General features: G+C 42.2%; 1 protein-coding gene across 3 annotated transcripts in view; it reads left to right on the forward strand.

The window, feature by feature from the left end:
* Positions 1 to 16,557, forward strand: part of B3GALT1 (beta-1,3-galactosyltransferase 1) — a 513,956-nt gene that overhangs the window by 474,267 nt on the left and 23,132 nt on the right. For all 3 annotated transcript variants that reach the window (XM_041773296.1, XM_041773295.1, XM_041773297.1), the window contains one exon: positions 798 to 920. The gene's annotated coding sequence lies outside the window, so the exon portion shown is untranslated. The remainder of the gene's footprint in view (positions 1 to 797; positions 921 to 16,557) is intronic.

The following is a 16,557-nucleotide window of genomic DNA, read 5'->3' on the forward strand; positions in this document are numbered from 1 at the left end:
CCGCCACACAACATTGCCTCTTGTGTAGACAGAGCAGCCTTTTAGCAGCAACAGGAGCCAGCAGGTGAATTGGGGGGACCCCCTCATGCCTCTGCCCATACCCCTAGCACTGCCATTCTTCACATCTGGCCACACCGCTTAAACACCACCCCAAACACACCTACAATCAGAGTATGATTTCCTAGGAGGGACCATTCTATTTTAGTCACCCAGCTTTACCCAGACCTCATCCCAGGACATGAACGGTGAGAACAGAAAATTATGCCTCTTGGTATAAAGCTTGGGACCCAAGACTCAGGTCAACTGAAGGCTGCTTCTAACTGGCCTCCAGTGTGTCATTTAAAGATCTGCTCAGATTCAGCCAGTCTCAGGGGTCACCGTGAACGTGAAAGGTTGTGAGCAAAAGGTCAGATACTTGAGCACACAAGCCACTAAGTAGCTGAGTCCCTGGCCCCCTGAAGTCCTTCTGCCTCCCCCCCGGAACCCTTCCACAGCCCCGCCATTCCCTGTTGTCCCACCCCCGGCCTGCCCCTCATCTGTGCCACTCGCCTGGGCTTGTAGGTGTCTGGGCTGCCATCCTAGGACCAGCTCTAAACCTCCCTTTGTTCATTTATTCATATTTTTCTCATGTGATCCACCTGTGTTCAGTGCTCACCCAGACACCATTCTGTGTATTGTACTTAGAGCCTACATACAAGCCTTTTGGCTTTTAAGGGGCAGAACTTGGTTTGCATTTCTCAGAGGCTGATTAATCTCCATCGTTTCTAAAGTTTTCTCCCCTCGGGCTATCTACACAGGATCCTGCGGTTTGCTAAGCAGCAGCTTCTCCTGGCACAACTCCCCGCAAATCAGACGAACAGAGACGATGCCTCGCGCCCTGCACCTGCATTAAGAGGTCCACAGCAGGCTTGGCCCAACAGGTAAGAGAAGGCATTGCTCAATTATGCAGTCCATCCCTGGGGGAAAATACCAGCAATTCTATAAAAGCAGAAATCAACATCTAAGGACTAATGAGGAGAGAGAAAAGTGTGGTTTGGGGCTTTCGTTTCTGTTTATGTGCTCTACCATGTGATTACCCTTGCCATGAGCCATGAAGTAACCCCTGTTCCTGTATGATCTGGGAGAAAAAAAATGAAAGCTAAAAAAAGAATGGCCTTTTTAAAAAAATTCATATTTACAAGTGCCTACAAAACCTTTGACTGATTTTAGTGGTGGCCTCTTTTAAGACGAAACATCGGGGAACTAAATATATGCCTTAGGTGACCTGAGACAATGCCTATTTAAAAATCCATTTCTCCAAGGCTATAGCTAATTGATTCTTGAAACTTCTTTGCCGAAATAACCTTGTCCCACAGGCAATTGTGCTTCAATTATTTCTTATTTCGCTTGAAAATAATAGTCTTTTTATATAGAAAATGATGGAATAGTTATAAAAAGTGTCCAAAATAACAAGTAATCGTTAAAATATTTTTATTTAAAGTGATAAACTCAAGACAAATACTCAGAATATTCCTTTCCATGCTTATTGCCCTAAATAGAGTACTAATAAGTCTATAGAAATGATTGCAGACTTCCTGGATGTGACTCAGGGAAAGAAGCCCCACACTGGCACCAGGAGACTTGAATCATACTTTTCTCTCTTCCACCATCACCTCTGTGCTTTGGGATGATAATTACAGTTTCCTTGTGCATGATTTCAGACTGCCTGAATTTCAGACTAGATTTCAGACTAAATGCTAGCCTCAGTTTGACCATGAGATACTGTGAGTGGGGGTGGGGGGTAGCTTTAAGCTTATTCCCTGCAAAGTCATCTGCCTAAAGCAAATTCAACAAAATGCCAGTTCACTGAATTCCTTTCTTCTTTTCATTATTTACAAAACTTACAGCAATTGGCACTGGGTGTGTTGGGGTTTACCACCTTTGGGGATTTCTATGAGATTTTAATGGATAGTTTTCCAGTTCGCTTCATAACAGCATTTGAAGGAATACGGAGTTTGTCTTAGCCTTAGCCTCGGCTGTTAATGCAGGGAGAGGATCCTCTGATAAAGAGTGAGAGGCATCAGCACACAGCCAAAAAGGATACTAAGAGATGTGACATTAACACCATAAGGATTACCCAAACTCAAGACAAATATATCTGGTATTTCAATATACTAGGCAGAGTGACCATGTAGGGGAACTCTTCCATGGAATGAGCCCGCATTGTGGTCCTTCCTCTGAGGGGCCTTATAGTTCAATGGAAGAAAAAGATTAGAACAATAGCAGGAAATTAGCAAATAATACAATTGCAAATTGTGATAAGCGCTATGGAAAAATAAAAGGAATGCTCAGACAGTGAAGAGCTAGACCTGGCTTTAGAAGGTAGTCAGGACAGGTGTGGGAGGCTAGAGGGCTGCTCCCAGTCCCTCCCCTTTCCAGGCCTGTGACATGATTGCACTGCCTCATTCCCCAGGAGATTCCAGGGGTCATGGGGTTTGGTCTGGCCAATCACTTGTGCATGGGAACAGCATGTGTCTCTTCCATGCTGGAGCATCTAATTAATGTTACTCTAGCTCCCTGTCCCTGTCCCTGTGGCATTCTGACCAGGGATGTGGTCCAAGATGTGGTGGCTCCCTTCACCTGGGACTTGTGTGACCCCAGAGAACAAAGCCACCTCAGCCAGCCCACACTGGACATGCATGTAGCATGAGCAAGCATGTAGCATGAGCAAACAACAAACTTTAATGTCTTACGCCACAGAGATATGGAAGCTTTTTGTTAACATAGCTTAACGGGGACAATCCTGACTATTACAAGAGGCATTTCTAAAGAGGCAGAAAGATGATTTATAGAGACTTTAAGACAAGAGGCTTTGAGCATGGCTAGTTCACAGAATTGAAAGAAGGTCAATATGGCTGGATTAGACTAAGTCAGGAAGAAGTAGCAAATAATCTTTAGAGTTCCTTCTACTCTCTCAACTCTTGCCTGTTCTGTCTCTAAAGCCGTTCTGATATTTATATTCCTGGCAATGCTTGGAGATAGATTAAGTAGCTGACTTAAATGCTTTTGATTTGTTTACACAAATCAAACTCTCATAGTTCATCTCTTGCCTCTGGATTATGATCGTTTTTTATCAAGAACTTTGCATGTGGGCTATTGATATGATAATGCAATCCTAATGCCCTCTCAGGAGCTGAGGCCTCTATCTTTTCAGTCAGTTGGAAGATGCACTTGAGTATATAGGCCATTCATGGCTGAGCTGAGGCCTGGGATGGGAAGCCCACGGCATTTCGCAATTGAATCATATGTAATATTGTGTGATTTTTAAGCTCTCAGCTTTTCATATCAATTTCTAATATTCTGGCAACAGAATCTAGGGAAAAGCCCAAACTTTTCATGGGACTCATCATAGCTCCTTTAATGTATATGTATGAGAGATTGTATTTTGCACTGAAGATCTTGTTCGAAAACAAAACAAAAACCCCTTAGCAAAAAGCAAATTGCCGGAGATGCAGTTTATCTTCTTTGGAAGAAAAGAAGAGCTGAGTCAGCCCTCCTGGGATTTGACAACTAAGGTATTTCTTTATCCTTGACACTGCTCAGATAGAGTCCCAGATATTATAACTGCCTTTATTGAAGTTTGGTAGATTTAGAGGAAATACATCCAGCTGATATTAGAGTCATTCTTGTACAGTTCTTAAAGTCTTAAGGATTTTTTTATTGAGGTGAATGAAATCCTGCTTAAGAAAAAGAAAAGCAGGAGAAAGGAAGGGAAATGGATCTAAAATAAAAACAGGGTCGTTAAAATAGGCTCAGTGCTAAGTGTTTTCATATGTAGTATTATCCCCATACATGAGAAAATAGCCTTGAAAGGTTACAATCATCCAGCCAATGAGTGAAGACCAAGGAAGGGATGGGAGTTTTTCCCCTCCAAAGACCCTTCTCTTTCCTCTCTGCTACTTAGACTAGAGTGTGAAAGTCTCCCTATACCATCACCACAGTCATGTCCAAAGTAGCCCAGCCTTGCATTTCTATGATCTCCAGAGTTGTGCTCTAAAAGATATATACTGCATCACTCTTCAATTATTACATATCTAGATTCAGAAGAGCCTCTAAATGGAGCTGGTTGTAATAAGTTGTGCTCTGCTAATTGTACATCTTCCCTTTGTTCAGCCTCATCCTGTATAATTAGCACAGTCTTGAAAATAGAAGTTTCCCATTACATTAAAGTTCTTACACAGCACACCCTCTAATTATTTCATATTTTCACATTAGGGATAAGATCCTCATGGTGGAGGGAGGTAATTCTGTTTGTTATTTAATTACTTATAGAAGGAGTAGAGGAAAACCAGGAAAAAGAGATTATTAAAATAATTTCTGGGCAGCCCTGTTGGCGCAGCGGTTTGGTGCCGCCTGCAGCCTGGGGTGTGATCCTGGAGACCCGGGATCGAGTCCCACATCGGGCTCCCTGCATGGAGCCTGCTTCTCCCTCTGCCTGTGTCTCTGCCTCTCTCTCTCTGTGTCTATGAATAAATAAATTAAAAATCTTTAAAAAAATAATTTCTACTTGATTCTGAGTTATATACACAGAGACCAAGGCACAGGCATATATTTCTCTCATACCCCCATTCTATCCTGGCTTCTGACATCACCATTTTTGGCACTGGTCTCAGTTAAAACCATTAGGATCTCTTTCTATTGAGGACTTACCTTTCCTTTAAGATCCACTCAAAATCCTCTTCCCCACTGGTCTTTATGATATTCACCATTAAAATTAAAATTAATATTAAGCTCCCATCTTCCCATCTGCCAGGGCACTTTGTACTAATCTTAAAGCATGTTTCTGCTTTGTATTATGGGGATGGAGCTAGGGTGAAGATGGCTGCTGACTCACTCAGATATATTTTCTCTCTTTTCTTCCTGGGCATATAACTATACAGCATTTCCTTTTCTTCTTTAGAATTGGGTATGACCACATGGTGACTTTCTCACAATGGAATATGAATGGAAGTGATGTGCTTCATTTAGGGACCAGGATTTTAAGGAAGTAGGTGTGCCTTCTCCCTGCTTAATCTCCCCTGATGCTGTCTGGGGCCCTCAAGGATGGGAGGAGCCAGGCTCCTAGATGACCAGGTGGAAAGCTATCTGGCCAAGTGGGAACACCCCCCATTAGGTCATTACACAAATAAGAAATAACTATCAATAAGGCTCAGATATTTAGGGTTTATTTGTTACAGCAGCTATATAGGCTTACCTAACACAGTGTGTGCATGTTTGTAAGCATGAGTCTATGTGTGTGTGACTCCCTCTGTTTTAGAAGCCCTAGAAGGACTGGGACAAAAGACAATCATCCTTCACTGTGAGAAAAATTAAACTAAATAGCTGCCTTATTTAGAAATGGAGCAGATGGTCAACAAAATGAAGAGTGGAGGGTACTCTGAAACATCTCTACCATTGGGGATGCCATTTTCTCATTTGCAAGCAACTGTAAGGACTTTCATAAATTATCTCATAGGTAACTAGAGCGTAGAATGAAATGCATTCTATATGCCATGCAGTCTTCTCACAGTGCTGATCAATAACAGACCTGGCCTCATCTCACTCCAAGTACACAGTCCAGTGGGAGACCAAGTCTTCGCACTACTGAAGAAGCACTCAGCTTCCCACCCAGGTTCTCAGGTTCCTCATCTTTAGAAAAGAAGAAGAATATTACTTGCTTCTCAGTTTTTGTACTTTTTAATTACATAATATTTAAATAAAATGTCAAGCATGATTCTTGACACTTGAACTTGATAAACATTCAATAAATCTTAGCTATTATTATTTGTATTGGTTTAGGTAAATAATATAAGATTATATAACAAAAAATCTGAGCAGACTGAGGGAAAGGTATATGGAACACAATTTCTCTTCACAGTGACTCCTAACCTGAGAGTTGAGAGGCTGGGAATAATGTTCCACATTTTTAAAAATACAAACAGTGTGTGCAAAGGACCAGCGATGTGAGGAAGCATTTTTAAAGACTTGAAAAAGAGGGATCCCTGGGTGGCTCAGTGGTTTGGCGCCTGCCTTTGGCCCAGGGCGTGATCCTGGAGACCCGGGATCAAGTCCCATGTTGGGCTCCCTGCATGGAGCCTGCTTCTCCCTCTGCCTGTGTCTCTGCCTCCCTCTCGCTCTCTCTCTCTCTCTCTGTGTGTGTGTGTGTGTCTCATGAATAAATAAATAAAATATTAAAAAAAAATAAAGACTTGAAAAAGAGTAAGAGTAGCAGGAATATAGAGAGCAAGGAGGAAACACTGCAGAATGAGATAATTTAAGCCTTGGGAACCACCTTGTAGTCATCTAAGTCTCTTCCTAAGTGCAGTAGAAAGTCACTGAATGGTTTCAAACAGATTGTAGCATAGAATGACATGATCAGCTATGTCTTTTAGAAAGATCACTGTGGCTATGAAGAAAAAAAAGATTGGAGGGAAACAGAGAGCGTGCATGTGGACCACTTGGAAAGACTGTAGGACCAAACTAAGAATACGCACAGAGAGGTCAGGCAGTACTAGTGGGGATGGAGGGAAGTAAAGCTAGGAGAAGTTTCTGCAGTGACACTGGCAGGAATTGGTGATGGATTAGGTGTGAGATAAAGAAGAGAGCACTGTTCAGAATGGCTCCAGGTCTTTCACCTGGTTGTGGAAACATTGGGGAGAGATAGGCAACCCTGAAAGAGGATCAGGATTGCAAAATGATGAATTTACCTTTATACATGCAACAGTCAGATGCTCCTCAGAAATCCAAGAACACATGCCAAGTATATGGTTGGATATTTGGGACCAGAGTTTCATAAGTATATCTGAGCTAGAGTGTAAATTTAAGAGTTATTGGCATATGGCTAGCACCTTAGGCCATGGGCAGGAAAAATTTGCTTAGGAAATAAGCAAGGGGTACCTGGGTGCCTCAGTGGTTAAGCATCTGACTCTTGATTTCTGCTCAGGTCATGATCTCGGGGTCGGGAAATTAGGCCCTACATTGGGCTCTGCACTGGGTGTGGAGCCTGGTTAAGATCCCCTCTCTCCCTCTCTGCCCTTCCCCCACTACCACTTTCTCTTCCTCAAGAAAAAAAAAATAGGCAAAACTTAGACTGAAAGGAAAAGAGGGGTGTATATATAAGAGGATTTTATTTTAAGGACTGTATAAGCTTGGTGAGTGAAATCTAAGAGGGGAGGCCAGCAGGATGTAGGCCCAGGAAAGAATTACAGTTGGAATCCCCAGGCATTCTACCGGAAAACCAGAAGTAGCAGGCAGTGCAGATGAAGTCTGAAATTGTCTGCTGGAGAACTCCCTCTTGCTCAGGGAAGATGCACCTTTTGTTCTATTCAGGCTTTCATCTAGTTGGAGGAGCCCTACCCCGTCCCATCCCCCACCACATTACAGACAAATCTGCTTTCCCCAAAGTCCACTGACATAAATGTAAATCTCATCTAAAACACCCTCACAGGAACAGCCAGCATAATGTTTGATCACATATCTGGGCACCAGGGCCCAGCCAAGTTGACCTGTAAAATTAACCATCACAAAAACATGAAAGTAAAAAGGAAAACCAGACAGAGTGACTATTTCCCAGGTTCTGAACTAGGTGCTGGGAATACAACTTATATTGTGGTTTACAGTGTGAACCTGGGAGTCAGATAGCCTGGGTTTGAATGCGGACTTTGTGGTTGACTTGCCTTGTGACCTTAGGAACCTTTAGGGAAGTGGACTGGCCTAGACTGGCACCGAGCTGAGATGGAATGAACAAGATGGAGCTAAGTAGGTCCAGCTGTGCACAGTGGAGGGCTGAGGAGCAGGGAGCCAGGCATGCTCTCTGCAAATGACACTCGCCCCTGTTCTCTCTCTGGCCACAGAATGGCAGTTTCCCTTCATTGCATGGCAGCTGCCCAAGTTTGCTTTTCTGATGCTGTGTTTGTTTCTGGCCTTGGATGCACTATAACCAAAGGCCTTCCCGAGCTGTGCTTCAGCCACTGAACAGACTAGGATGGAAACCAGAACATTATACAATGTTTGGTTGAAAAGAGTGAAAAAGAGAAGTCCTAAGGGCAGGAGTTGGGGTTAGGGTCGGCCACCTCACAGTGCTCTGTCCTGGGATTTGGGGGCAAGTATTCTCAGTAAATTCTACTGAGCCCTGGAGAGATAGCACAGAGAGATCTTAAAGCACAATAAAGACTTTTCCAGACAGCAAACATGTGGCTATCCAGAGTACTTGCTCCCTTCCCTTTCCTCCTAGGCTAGCTTGTTCTTAGCTCTCTGAGTATGATTAAGTAAGGACATATTTTCCAGTCGCTTCAGCAAATATTTATTCAGCTGTGTGCAAGGCGCCATGCTCTCTCACCGGGCTGTGACATGTGTAACACATCTTTGGCTCCCTGACACCTAGGACAGAGCAGGAAAGTAGGGGGTACTCTATAGATGTTGGTCAAATGAATTAGCATAAACCATAAAGTAATTAGGCATTTATTTAGAAAATGCCCTATAATATGATATGGTCAACAAATCTTTCTACACTGAAAAAATCTACATTAGATCCCACAAATGGCTTCTTGTACCTTTCCTTTTTTTTTTTTTTTTTAATGATAGTCACAGAGAGAGAGAGAGAGAGAGAAAGAGAGAGAGAGAGAGGCAGGCAGAGACACAGGCAGAGGGAGAAGCAGGCTTCATGCAGGGAGCCCAACATGGAACTCGATCCCGGGTCTCCAGGATCCCGCCCTGGGCTGAAGGCATCACTAAACCGCTGAGCCACCTGGGCTGCCCTGATTAAAATATTTCTAATATTAATTTATTTATATCACATTCATATTAGATTTCTAATGTAACAGATATACAAAGTGTTATGTATAAAGTTGGAGCAGAAGAGCCAAGTCTTGCCCCACTTGATTAGTTTCACTTTTAGGCTGCAGAGGCCTCTGACCTCCCCTTCATCATCCCCACTCTACTCAAGTCTCATTTGCTGCCTTTCCTCCTCCTCTGTTTCCTTCTCCACTAGCCTCACGGCCACCAGTCCCCCAGCTGAGACTCATCCATTGACTGAGTGGGTCTGGGAGAACCATCCTCAGCCTTGAGGGAGGAAGGCAAGAGAGAACAGGAAATAGAAAGAGAAGATATAGGAAGTAAGTGTTCTGAAGGGAGGTAGAGATCCCAAGCAGGAGAAAGGAAGAGGTGAGTGGTTGAGGGGTGAGCAAGGAGAGAGCACAGCAGGATAGCCAGCTCCTTCAGGTGAGAAAATGGGAAAGGTAGGAGAAAGGGCTACAGGTTAGATAGGGCCTGCAGAGTCTTTGGGGAGGTGAGGATATGGGAAAGAAATCTCTAGAGAGTGCTGATGATTTTTTTTTATATGAAGAAAAAGATTTTTCCAGCCAAGCTCTGCATTTGAGTGGGAATCATGTTGACAAACAACCAGATCCTTTCTCTCTGTTGTTCTCATCAATCACCACCTGGAAGTCTTGTCCCAGGGAAATGCCGTCAAGGACTAAGCCAAAGGAAATTCTCTGGAGCCCTTGCCTCTTGAGCAGCCTCCTGAATGACAAGCCTCACCAAGGCCAGGCTTTTTTTACAGAGCAGAGAGCAGGGGTCAGTAGTGGGCAGGCCCTTAGCCAAACCTACCACTGCCCAGATTTGGATGAGGATATATATGAAGCTGGAATGGGGTGGAGTAGGGTTCAAGTCACTTAAAAGCAAATAAATAAACATTTTGGTCAGAAAGGAAGAACATAAACATATGCAAGTGATTCCCAGCCTTCGGTGAAATGCTATCAAGATTTCTTTCAACTGAGGAGTTTGTATATTCGTTGATTTCCAATTTACCCATAGTTTTATACCATCCGTATCAATATGGGCACGTTGTTCTACACATCTGAAGAGGATGCTGCCAGTAGTGATTTTCCTAGATATACCTGGATTTAGTTGAAAAGGCTGGTGCACATCTAGCAGTCTCCTTTGTTGCACAAAAAGTTGTTTTCAAACTGTAGCTGTTTGAAAATATATACCACTAAAACCAAGGGTTTGAAGGAAAAGTAAACAAGCGCTTCTTAACCTTTATTTTCACAAACAAGAGATTCGATTGCTTTGATTTTAAATTAACAAATCAAGACGTCAATTTGATTAAAGACACATGCACCACCTAATTGATTTGTTGACTGCACTGACTCTTGGCTTGAAGAGGCAGCATGGTGTGATGAAAAGAGAAGTGGCTTGGGAGCCAGGCAGCCTGGGCATGGGTTTGGGCTCCACTACACACACACCCGTAAGAATCTGGGTGACCTCTGAGCCTCAGGACACTCATACCTACATCCTGAATTCCAGCGATAATCAAATGAGATAACGTGGGTAGAAATAAGCTTGCACACTAGAAAATTCTGTACAAAATTCAGTTTTTACTATCGATAACTGTCACATAACCTTAAAGCCCAATATTCATCAATCCTTTGAAAAACTGACACTATATTTGATACACTTACTCATGGGAAGACTCAAGACTCCCGTGTGTGACAATTCCTGTCCTTCTCCTGAGTCATATTCCCTAATAGTTTTCAGCAGTGCCCTCTCTTACCAATTTAATTCAGCACTACTGACAATAATAAGCCCAACTACTGCTGCAGTTAATAGAAATTCTCCTTTAAATGAAGTGCATCTGCTGTGACATCTGTTTAAAACCCATGGAGAAGAGTCAGTGTTCACCAGCAAATTGAGTAATTACTATGTAATTACACTATAAATTGTGCAGTCATTGATTTGCTCTCAAAATTCATATCTTTTGGACATACTCAATATGAAAAACACCTGGGTTCTTCCAAAATGTGCAGATATGTTCTTAAAATGGTCAATACAAGGATTTGAGCTAAACACCTGTGGCCCAAAAATTAGAGTATTATCTCTAGAAGAGATAAAGTGCTGTAGGGAAAGGGATTAAAGTGTGGAAGGAGACGTTAATAGAGTGAGAAAGAAAGGGGAGGGATATTTTGAAGGCAAATTATCTAAGTGCTTTCTCAGTCATTTCATAAGAGCTGTGAAATTGCTAAGCCTTGCTGGCAGGAGAAATCACAGGAAAAAGAGAGTTCAGAGATGCAAGATTTCACCTGTTCAGAGAAGAGCCCATCACTCTTTGGACACTATTTGGATGTTAGGGAAACTTGTACCATATGTAGAGAGTACAGGAATTAATGATTCAAGAGAGAGTATCTGACAGTCCTTAATTTTTTTTAAAGATTGTATTTATTCATAGAGACAAAGAGAGAGAGGCAGAGACACAGGCAGAGGGAGAAGCGGACTCCATACAGGAAGCCTGATGTGGGACTCCATCCCGGGTCTCCAGGATCACACCCCAGGCTGCAGGCAGCGGTAAACCGCTGTGCCACCAGGGCTGCCCCTGACAGTCCTTTATAACCACCCAGATTTAAATAATAAAAACTGAGATCTAATAGTATACTGACTGGTTACAAAACATGGCTCTATGGTGCTTCCTCTAAATCCACTTTTTAAAAAGACAAACAATAGATATTTATTAGCCACATACTTTGAGTATGTAATACATACAAAGCTATGTTCTCGTAACAACACAGAATATAAATAAATAAGGCAGCATCACAGTTGGTGGAGGGAAGGCCGCCTTTGACCCTGGCTGACTCAGTTGAATCCTGGATCTCCCCGGTAGCTGTTGGGTTGAGCCATATGAAGCTGCAGAACTGAGTTCAACTATTTTTAAGCTACATGGTGGTGGAAGTTTTATGTGGTTTGACCAAAAAGAATGGGAAAAAATCTCTTAGGTACTCTAGGCTCCAGTTTCTTCATTGCTAAAAAGGAGGATGATTGAGAATTGGAAAGAATGTTGTCAGAAGATGTTTATAACAAACATCCATGTTAATGTTTAGAAAAAGTTTATGGTGGGGCACCTGGGTGCCTCAGCTGGTTAGGCATCCAACCCTTGATTTGGACTCGGGTCATGACCACAGAGTCATGGGATTGGGCCCCAGCCTCGGGCTCCATGGTCAGCAGGGAGAATGCATGAGATTCGCACCCTTTGCTCCACCCCCACCACACATGCATACACACCCTCTCTTTCTAAAATAAATAAATAAATAAATCGTTTTTTAAAAAGAAAAGAAAAGTTTATAGTAAGAGGAATGTAGAAAGGTCCTACACTTGGTCCTCCCAGAGAGTGTACTAAACAATATCAGCTAAGACAATGTTGCAGGGACGCCTGGGTGGTTCGGTGGTTGAGCATCTGCCTTTAGCTAAAGTGACGATCCCAGGGTCATGGGATTGAGTTCTGCATCGGGCTCCCCAAGGGGAGCCTGCTTCTCCCTCCGCCTATGTCTCTGCCTCTGTGTCTCTTGTGAATAAATAAACAAACAAACAAATAAATAAAATCTTTTAAAAAAAACAATATTGCAAAAGTCAAAGTTGTGGGAGTCTCCCTTCTGATCACTGTATTTTAAAATAGAAATTACAACACTGTCTTAACTTTGCTGCCGTGCCCACTGTATAGGAATGGTGTTGCTTAGTACATTCTCTGGGAGGACCAAGAGTGGGAGAAAAAATTGCACTAACTACTTAATGTTATGGATTTTATTAAAATGACAGGATCCATTTGTTGGAAAAGACATTCGATGCTTCTTGTAAACATGCAGTTATATGTCCAGTCTCTAAAACCAAAATTCTGTGCCAAAGAGCCACCTTCAAGAAACAGCATATTAAAATCAAGTGACTCTGCAATTACATTAACGCGGTTCAATTTTAATAGCATACTGCTCTGCAAGCTATATGTTCCTCCACAGTCTTCAAAGGGTACGTCCTATCAAGGGATGAGATGCAATTTTACAAAAATGAAGTTAAGAAAACGCACGCCAAACCAACCAGTCACCATCGACATCATCAGTTTCTTTCCTTTGTGGGAGTGGGGGGAGCAGCTGCACTTAGCAGCATCAGAGGTGGCGGCAGGGGAAGAGCCAGTGCCATCAGTCAATTTGCTAAGTAGAGACAAGAAGCAAGTTCAGTGGAGCAGAAAGGTCTCTGCCTCTGCGGAGTTGATGGAGAGAAGGAATGTGATTGGTTTCTTAAGGGGCAGGCAGAGGGGCGATGTGTAATTTTGCCTCCCCTCACTAAACATGCCCGTCTATCAGAGATGAATCAACACCTTAGATTACACATTATGCAAATGACGGTCGCAGTTTGGCACCTAACGCAGTCTCCTGCCAGAGTTTCGATTCACTCCCACTGTTGTCCGTGAAAACTGAAAATAAGCATGTCCCCCTTTCCTTCCTTGGCTTCCTTGTCCTTGAAATATAGCTTCCTCTAAGCCCCACAGCTCAGAGGCTAAGCTACATGGCAGATGGCTGTGTCTCCTTGCAGAGGTTATGAGCTCAAAACTCCCAGACTAGGAAATTAATTTAACAGAAACAAAAATAGAGGGACCAATGACCCTTGCAGATCAAACATTGAGGCTCTCAGAGAAATTCAGTTCTTTAAACAAAATTCAGAAAGATCCTGACGATGTGTCAGCACCAATGAGTCAGGTAAAAACCATACCCAAAGGTCACTATTTTCTGATTTGCTCATTGAAAGGTGACACTGGAACAATGAATGGAATGACTATGTGGGATATAAACTTTTTTGTGCCACCATTGAAAAGGACATGTCTTTTTTTTTTTTTTTTTTTGAAAAGGACATGTCTTAATATGGAGAAAGGAAAGCGGAAAGTTCTGATCTGTCTTCATGTAAATACTATAAAAGAAATTGATTTGACCGTCTCCCACCAAGTCCCAGGGTAACACTGGAAGATATGTGCTGAAATTATAGGAATAGCAGATCTGTACATGAAAAATGATACCTTTAAGTGAATATGATCAGATCCTAGTACAAATTCCCAAGGGAAATTCTAAAAAGTCTCTTCCTATAGCTCCTAAGAAACATCTGTATCCAAAATGCTATGATTGATCCCTGGGGTAGATGATTCTTAAGACTACTTCCAACATTGAATTTAAAACTGTAGGGATGAGGGACACCTGGATGGCTCAGCGGTTCAGCACCTGCCTTCCACCCAGGGCATGATCCTGGTGTCCCAGATCAAGTCCCACATTGGGTCCCTGCAAGCCTGCTTCTCCCTCTGCCTGTGTCTCTGCTTCTTTCTTTGTGTGTCTCATAAATAAATAAATAAAAATCTTTTTTTAAAAACTGTAAGGAGTAAGGATTAAATCAGAATTTTTAACAAAATCAAGCTCAATGTTGGACTTCTGTATCAGTGAAAGGTTAATTCTGTGGTAATTATTAACTAAAAAGAGAACTTTTCTGAACAAAATATGGTATATTGATCTCCATTTCAGAAGCACTCTAACCCAGGTCAGAATTCAAAAATAAAAAAGAACTGGGTCAGGGCAATGGTATTCTTGTGGGTCATAGGATCTTTAAATCGACTTGGACTGAAAGGAGCCTCCACTTTGTACCTTTGTATGAAGGCTGAGTGCATGGCACTGTCTTCCGTGTAAACATTCGTGCCCACAGTAGAAAACTAAACTTGAAGTCAAAAACGATGGTACCCAAGCGAAGTCTAGATTTTTCTGTAGAAAATAGCCAGCCCTGTCTGAATAATTGTCTTCTTAGTGTACATGTCTCATAGGAAGGTGGAGAAAAAGATCAGCTTAACCTTGGCTTGTCTAAAAGGCACAGTGTGTTCTCTTTCCAGAAGATAACAAGTCTCCTAATGGGATCAGAGACCCAAGTTCTAGCTTTGGATTCCACTAGTTCTTTTACTTTGGCTACAAATGGCTAATCACTCTACAGACATTGTCCTTATAAGGTGCTGTGACGGCATTTGTACCCCAATCATGCTTATCAACACTGACATCCTTTTCAGGCAAGCACAGAAACTGCTACTGCCTTACATGCTGTCACACATTTCACGGAGAATGACAACTTGATAAACGTGCCTGTGTAATACTGAAAACCACCTCGAATAGCTTTTTTTTTAAAACATGTTTTTAAAAAGTGGCTCCACAGTGTTACATTCGTTTCAGGTGTACAACACATGATTCAACAAGTTCCTACATTATGCTGTACTCACCACAAGTATAGCTGCCCTCTGTCCTGATCCATTGCTATTTCTCATATTTAAAAGACACTGTTTTTATTTTAAGATTTTATTTATTTATTCATGAGAGGCACAGAGAGAGAGGCAGAGACAACAGGCCAAAGGAAAAGCACGCTCCCTGAGGGGAGCCCGATGTGGGACTTGATCCCAGGACCCTGGAAGCATGACCTGAGCCAAAGGCAGATGTTCAACTGCTAAGCTACCCAGGCATCCCAAAATAAAAGTTTTTTTCAAGATTTAAAGGTTTTTTAGGAAGCCTCTCTGGAGCCATCTCCTCCATCCAGTCTCATAACTCAGTATGGATAGGCTCTAGGTCTTCACCCATCAGAAGGAAGGTTGGCTTTCGTGGTTCATTCACATATGGCATCTGATCATTGTGAGCCACATTCGTATCTGAAGGGAGACCAGAAATTTGAGATAGTGCCTTCCTGTGCCTTTAGGATAAGAAAAACAAGAAAAACAATGGGATTAAACCTCCAATTTGGCAAATTCCCCAAAGATATTGAGATTATATGGATATTCTTTCACATTCCCCAATTAGCAAACCTGGCCACAGTGGCATTGCCACACTTGTCTGAGCAGCTTCTGCAAAATGTACAAATGAAATGTATCAGCCGTCTAATGAGGCTCAAAGGCCTGTTCCAGCCTCCCCCTTTTTCCTAACTGGGGGTGAGAAGCAATACCTGGATGCTTTTTAGCCAGTAGCCACTGAAGCCATGTTCCTAATTAGGAAAGTAAAATGCCCCAGACAAAAATACAAGAAAAAAAAATCCAAATCATTTCAGTAAGTACAGATTTTGAGATTCTCGATTTGCTGCCTATAGCGTATCTCAGAGAGAGGGGAAAATATGGTAAACCACAATAAATAAAGATGGAAGGCTAATAGATTAAAGTCATTTTAATGACTATAATATGTTTCCATATTATACCATATTTCCTTTAAAATACAATTGCCTCTTGGTTTTTGGTTTTGTTTTGGTTTTGCTTTTCACAATTATTTGACACATAGAGATAGCCAAAGTTTTTCTAGTCCAATTTGACTCCCTTTCTATGAAATATTACTTCAAGATGCTTCACAGTAAGGGCAACTAGGATGAATGACAATCAAGATCTCAATCCTTACAACATGGTGTGGAGCTCTCCTTAGACCAGAGAGATCTAGTCCACCAGGCTCCCTCATGTCATACCTGACCTAATGCCCAGAAGAATTTTGATGGACAATCTCCAGATAGGTATCCTCAATACTTGATAGCTGAAATCATGATTGGAGTTGGCTCATCAGACAGACTACCAGGTTGTGCTAATTTCGGCCTCTTAATAACTGCCCTTATTGTGCTGACGATACTGTGTGTTGTGTAAGTGATATGAGCATTCATTATAGAATGAGCTTCGGGATAAATAATCTGGAAGACTTCAAACAAAACATGGAGCCGTTTCGTGCTGCCCTCAGATGC

Source organism: Vulpes lagopus, chromosome 11, assembly GCF_018345385.1.
Source record: "Vulpes lagopus strain Blue_001 chromosome 11, ASM1834538v1, whole genome shotgun sequence".
Lineage (NCBI taxonomy): Eukaryota > Metazoa > Chordata > Mammalia > Carnivora > Canidae > Vulpes > Vulpes lagopus.